We start from the raw sequence: 6,298 nt of genomic DNA on the forward strand, positions 1-6,298 counted from the left end.
CGACACGTGTTTCGTCCACACAGGACTTTGTCAAGCGCTTTAACCACTCGCCTTTTACTCTTATTGCTCTCTTAAGATGGATTGTATTTTGGGCTCTGCACTGTGCACTTTATGATGTTATATAATATTATGCCTAATGTCCATTGAATATTGATGCTGCCCCGCACCCTGTTGGCCTCTGCCTTGTAACTACCCAGAATTATGCCATGTTCTATTTTTAATGCATATCAATAAACTTTATATATATTGTTTTATTAACGCATGCTCACTTTTTCTCTTTTGAAAGTTGTTTGGGGTCTGTATTAGTTTAGGGGTCTGGTCTGGGGTCTGTATTAGTTTAGGGGTCTGGTCTGGGGTCTGTATTAGTTTAGGGGTCTGGTCTGAGGTCTGTATTAGTTTAGGGGTCTGGTCTGGGGTCTGTATTAGTTTAGGGGTCTGGTCTGGGGTCTGTATTAGTTGAGGCGTCTGGTCTGGGGTCTGTATTAGTTTAGGGGTCTGGTCTGGGGTCTGTATTAGTTTAGGGGTCTGGTCTGGGGTCTGTATTAGTTTAGGGGTCTGGTCTGAGGTCTGTATTAGTTTAGGGGTCTGGTCTGGGGTCTGTATTAGTTTAGGGGTCTGGTCTGGGGTCTGTATTAGTTTAGGGGTCTGGTCTGGGGTCTGTATTAGTTTAGGGGTCTGGTCTGGGGTCTGTATTAGTTTAGGGGTCTGGTCTGGGGTCTGTATTAGTTGAGGCGTCTGGTCTGGGGTCTGTATTAGTTTAGGGGTCTGGTCTGGGGTCTGTATTAGTTTAGGGGTCTGGTCTGGGGTCTGTATTAGTTTAGGGGTCTGGTCTGAGGTCTGTATTAGTTTAGGGGTCTGGTCTGGGGTCTGTATTAGTTTAGGGGTCTTGTCTGGGGTCTGTATTAGTTTAGGGGTCTGGTATGGGGTCTGTATTAGTTTAGGGGTCTAGTCTGGGGTCTGTATTAGTTTAGGGGTCTGGTCTGGGGTCTGTATTAGTTTAGGGGTCTGGTCTGGGGTCTGTATTAGTTTAGGAGTCTGGTTTGGGGTCTGTATTAGTTTAGGGGTCTGGTCTGGGGTCTGTAGTAGTTTAGGGGTCTGGTCTGGGGTCTGTAGTAGTTTAGGGGTCTGGTCTGGGGTCTGTATTAGTTTAGGGGTCTGGTCTGGGATCTGTATTAGTTTAGGGGTCTAGTCTGGGGTCTGTATTAGTTTAGGTGTCTGGTCTGGGATCTGTATTAGTTTAGGGGTCTGGTCCGGGGTCTGTATTAGTTGAGGTGTCTGGTCTGGGGTCTGTATTAGTTTAGGGGTCTGGTCTGGGGTCTTGTATTAGTTTAGGGGTCTGGTCTGGGGTCTGTATTAGTTGAGGTGTCTGGTCTGGGGTCTGTATTAGTTTAGGGGTCTGGTCTGGGGTCTTGTATTAGTTTAGGGGTCTGGTCCGGGGTCTGTATTAGTTTAGGGGTCTGGTCCGGGGTCTGTATTAGTTTAGGGGTCTGGTCTGGGGTCTGTATTAGTTTAGGGGTCTGGTCTGGGATCTGTATTAGTTTAGGGGTCTAGTCTGGGATCTGTATTAGTTTAGGTGTCTGGTCTGGGATCTGTATTAGTTTAGGGGTCTGGTCCGGGGTCTGTATTAGTTGAGGTGTCTGGTCTGGGGTCTGTATTAGTTTAGGGGTCTGGTCTGGGGTCTTGTATTAGTTTAGGGGTCTGGTCTGGGGTCTTGTATTAGTTTAGGGGTCTGGTCTGGGGTCTGTATTAGTTTAGGGGTCTGGTCTGGGGTCTTGTATTAGTTTAGGGGTCTGGTCTGGGGTCTGTATTAGTTGAGGTGTCTGGTCTGGGGTCTGTATTAGTTTAGGGGTCTGGTCTGGGGTCTTGTATTAGTTTAGGGGTCTGGTCTGGGGTCTTGTATTAGTTTAGGGGTCTGGTCTGGGGTCTGTATTAGTTTAGGGGTCTGGTCTGGGGTCTTGTATTAGTTTAGGGGTCTGGTCCGGGGTCTGTATTAGTTTAGGGGTCTGGTCTGGGGTCTTGTATTAGTTTAGGGGTCTGGTCTGGGGTCTGTATTAGTTTAGGGGTCTGGTCTGGGGTCTTGTATTAGTTTAGGGGTCTGGTCTGGGGTCTGTATTAGTTTAGGAGTCTGGTCTGGGATCTGTATTAGTTTAGGTGTCTGGTCTGAGGTCTGTATTAGTTTAGGGGTCTGGTCTGGGGTCTGCATTAGTTTAGGGGTCTGGTCTGGGGTCCGTATTAGTTTAGGGGTCTGGTCTGGGGTCTGTATTAGTTTAGGGGTCTGGTCTGGGGTCTTGTATTAGTTTAGGGGTCTGGTCTGGGGTCTTGTATTAGTTTAGGGGTCTGGTCTGGGGTCTTGTATTAGTTTAGGGGTCTGGTCTGGGGTCTGTATTAGTTTAGGGGTCTGGTCCGGGGTCTGTATTAGTTTAGGGGTCTGGTCTGGGGTCTTGTATTAGTTTAGGGGTCTGGTCTGGGGTCTGTATTAGTTTAGGGGTCTGGTCTGGGGTCTTGTATTAGTTTAGGGGTCTGGTCTGGGGTCTTGTATTAGTTTAGGGGTCTGGTCTGGGGTCTGTATTAGTTTAGGAGTCTGGTCTGAGGTCTGTATTAGTTTAGGGGTCTGGTCTGGGGTCCGTATTAGTTTAGGGGTCTGGTCTGGGGTCCGTATTAGTTTAGGGGTCTGGTCTGGGGTCCGTATTAGTTTAGGGGTCTGGTCTGGGGTCTGTATTAGTTTAGGGGTCTGGTCTGGGGTCTGTATTAGTTGAGGGGTCTGGTCTGGGGTCTGTATTAGTTTAGGGGTCTGGTCTGGGGTCTTGTTTTAGTTTAGGGGTCTGGTCTGGGGTCTTGTATTAGTTTAGGGGTCTGGTCTGGGGTCCGTATTAGTTTAGGGGTCTGGTCTGGGGTCTGTATTAGTTTAGGGGTCTGGTCTGGGATCTGTATTAGTTTAGGGGTCTGGTCTGGGGTCTGTATTAGTTTAGGGGTCTGGTCTGGGGTCTTGTATTAGTTTAGGGGTCTGGTCTGGGGTCTTGTATTAGTTTAGGGGTCTGGTCTGGGGTCTGTATTAGTTTAGGGGTCTGGTCCGGGGTCTGTATTAGTTTAGGGGTCTGGTCTGGGGTCTTGTATTAGTTTAGGGGTCTGGTCTGGGGTCTGTATTAGTTTAGGGGTCTGGTCTGGGGTCTTGTATTAGTTTAGGGGTCTGGTCTGGGGTCTGTATTAGTTTAGGAGTCTGGTCTGGGATCTGTATTAGTTTAGGTGTCTGGTCTGAGGTCTGTATTAGTTTAGGGGTCTGGTCTGGGGTCTGTATTAGTTTAGGGGTCTGGTCTGGGGTCCGTATTAGTTTAGGGGTCTGGTCTGGGGTCCGTATTAGTTTAGGGGTCTGGTCTGGGGTCTGTATTAGTTGAGGTGTCTGGTCTGGGGTCTGTATTAGTTTAGGGGTCTGGTCTGGGGTCTTGTATTAGTTTAGGGGTCTGGTCTGGGGTCTTGTATTAGTTTAGGGGTCTGGTCTGGGGTCTTGTATTAGTTTAGGGGTCTGGTCTGGGGTCTGTATTAGTTGAGGTGTCTGGTCTGGGGTCTGTATTAGTTGAGGTGTCTGGTCTGGGGTCTGTATTAGTTTAGGGGTCTGGTCTGGGGTCTTGTATTAGTTTAGGGGTCTGGTCTGGGGTCTGTATTAGTTGAGGTGTCTGGTCTGGGGTCTGTATTAGTTTAGGGGTCTGGTCTGGGGTCTTGTATTAGTTTAGGGGTCTGGTCTGGGGTCTTGTATTAGTTTAGGGGTCTGGTCTGGGGTCTTGTATTAGTTTAGGGGTCTGGTCTGGGGTCTGTATTAGTTTAGGGGTCTGGTCTGGGGTCTTGTATTAGTTTAGGGGTCTGGTCTGGGGTCTGTATTAGTTTAGGAGTCTGGTTTGGGATCTGTATTAGTTTAGGGGTCTGGTCTGAGGTCTGTATTAGTTTAGGGGTCTGGTCTGGGGTCTTGTATTAGTTTAGGGGTCTGGTCTGGGGTCCGTATTAGTTTAGGGGTCTGGTCTGGGGTCTGTATTAGTTTAGGGGTCTGGTCTGGGGTCCGTATTAGTTTAGGGGTCTGGTCTGGGGTCTGTATTAGTTTAGGGGTCTGGTCTGGGGTCTGTATTAGTTGAGGTGTCTGGTCAGAGGTCTGTATTAGTTTCGGGGTCTGGTCTAGGGTCTGTATTAGTTTAGCGGTCTGGTCTGGGGTCCGTATTAGTTTAGGGGTCTGGTCTGAGGTCTGTATTAGTTTAGGGGTCTGGTCTGGGATCTGTATTAGTTTAGGGGTTTGGTCTGGGGTCTGTATTAGTTTCGGGGTCTGGTCTGGGGTCTGTATTAGTTTAGGGGTCTGGTCTGGGGTCTGTATTAGTTGAGGTGTCTGGTCTGGGGTCTGTATTAGTTTAGGGGTCTGGTCTGGGGTCTTGTATTAGTTTAGGGGTCTGGTCTGGGGTCTTGTATTAGTTTAGGGGTCTGGTCTGGGGTCTTGTATTAGTTTAGGGGTCTGGTCTGGGGTCTGTATTAGTTGAGGTGTCTGGTCTGGGGTCTGTATTAGTTGAGGTGTCTGGTCTGGGGTCTGTATTAGTTTAGGGGTCTGGTCTGGGGTCTTGTATTAGTTTAGGGGTCTGGTCTGGGGTCTGTATTAGTTGAGGTGTCTGGTCTGGGGTCTGTATTAGTTTAGGGGTCTGGTCTGGGGTCTTGTATTAGTTTAGGGGTCTGGTCTGGGGTCTTGTATTAGTTTAGGGGTCTGGTCTGGGGTCTTGTATTAGTTTAGGGGTCTGGTCTGGGGTCTGTATTAGTTTAGGGGTCTGGTCTGGGGTCTTGTATTAGTTTAGGGGTCTGGTCTGGGGTCTGTATTAGTTTAGGAGTCTGGTTTGGGATCTGTATTAGTTTAGGGGTCTGGTCTGAGGTCTGTATTAGTTTAGGGGTCTGGTCTGAGGTCTGTATTAGTTTAGGGGTCTGGTCTGGGGTCTTGTATTAGTTTAGGGGTCTGGTCTGGGGTCCGTATTAGTTTAGGGGTCTGGTCTGGGGTCTGTATTAGTTTAGGGGTCTGGTCTGGGGTCTGTATTAGTTTAGGGGTCTGGTCTGGGGTCCGTATTAGTTTAGGGGTCTGGTCTGGGGTCTGTATTAGTTTAGGGGTCTGGTCTGGGGTCTGTATTAGTTGAGGTGTCTGGTCTGAGGTCTGTATTAGTTTCGGGGTCTGGTCTAGGGTCTGTATTAGTTTAGGGGTCTGGTCTGGGGTCCGTATTAGTTTAGGGGTCTGGTCTGAGGTCTGTATTAGTTTAGGGGTCTGGTCTGGGATCTGTATTAGTTTAGGGGTTTGGTCTGGGGTCTGTATTAGTTTCGGGGTCTGGTTTGGGGTCTGTATTAGTTTAGGGGTCTGGTCTGGGGTCTGTATTAGTTTAGGGGTCTGGTCTGGGGTCTGTATTAGTGTAGATGGTCTGGGGTCTGTATTAGTTTAGGGGTCTGGTCTGGGGTCTGTATTAGTTTAGGGGTCTGGTCTGGGGTCTATATTAGTTTAGGTGTCTGGTCTGGGGTCTGTTTTAGTTTAGGGGTCTGGTCTGGGGTCTATATTAGTTTAGGGGTCTGGTCTGGGGTCTGTATTAGTTTAGGGGTCTGGTCTGGGGTCTGTATTAGTTTAGGGCTCTGGGGTCTGTATTAGTTAGGGGTCTGGGGTCTGTATTAGTTTAGGGGTCTGGTCTGGGGTCTGTATTAGTTTAGAGGTCTGGTCTGGGGTCTGTATTAGTCTAGGGGTCTGGTCTGGGGTCTGTATTAGTTTAGGGGTCTGGTCTGGGGTCTGTATTAGTTTATGGGTGTGGTCTGGGGTCTGTATTAGTTTAGGGGTCTGGTCTGGGGTCTGTATTAGTTTAGGGGTCTAGTCTGGGGTCTGTATTAGTTTAGGGGTCTGGTCTGGGGTCTGTATTAGTTTAGGTGTCTGGTCTGGGGCCTCTATTAGTTTAGGGGTGTGGGGGGTCTGTATTAATTTAGGGGTATGGTCTGGGGGGTCTCTATTAGTTTAGGGGTGTGGTCTGGGGGTCTCTATTAGTTTAGGGGTGTGGTCTGGGGGGGTCTCTATTAGTTTAGGGGTGTGGTCTGGGGTCTCTATTAGTTTAGGGGTCTGGTCTGGGGGTCTCTATTAGTTTAGGGGTGTGGTCTGGGGTCTCTATTAGTTTAGGGGTGTGGTCTGGGGGGTCTCTATTAGTTTAGGGGTGTGGTCTGGGGGGTCTCTATTAGTTTAGGGGTCTGGTCTGGGGGTCTCTATTAGTTTAGGGGTCTGGTCTGGGGTCTGTATTAGTTTAGGGGTGTGGTCTGG

General features: G+C 48.8%; 1 protein-coding gene across 1 annotated transcript in view; it reads right to left on the reverse strand.

Annotated features, from left to right (window-relative positions):
* RPS23 (ribosomal protein S23) overlaps positions 1-6,298 on the reverse strand; it is a 415,955-nt gene that overhangs the window by 67,945 nt on the left and 341,712 nt on the right. The window lies entirely within an intron of this gene.

Source organism: Engystomops pustulosus, chromosome 5 (assembly GCF_040894005.1).
Source record: "Engystomops pustulosus chromosome 5, aEngPut4.maternal, whole genome shotgun sequence".
In the NCBI taxonomy this organism is placed as follows: domain Eukaryota; kingdom Metazoa; phylum Chordata; class Amphibia; order Anura; family Leptodactylidae; genus Engystomops; species Engystomops pustulosus.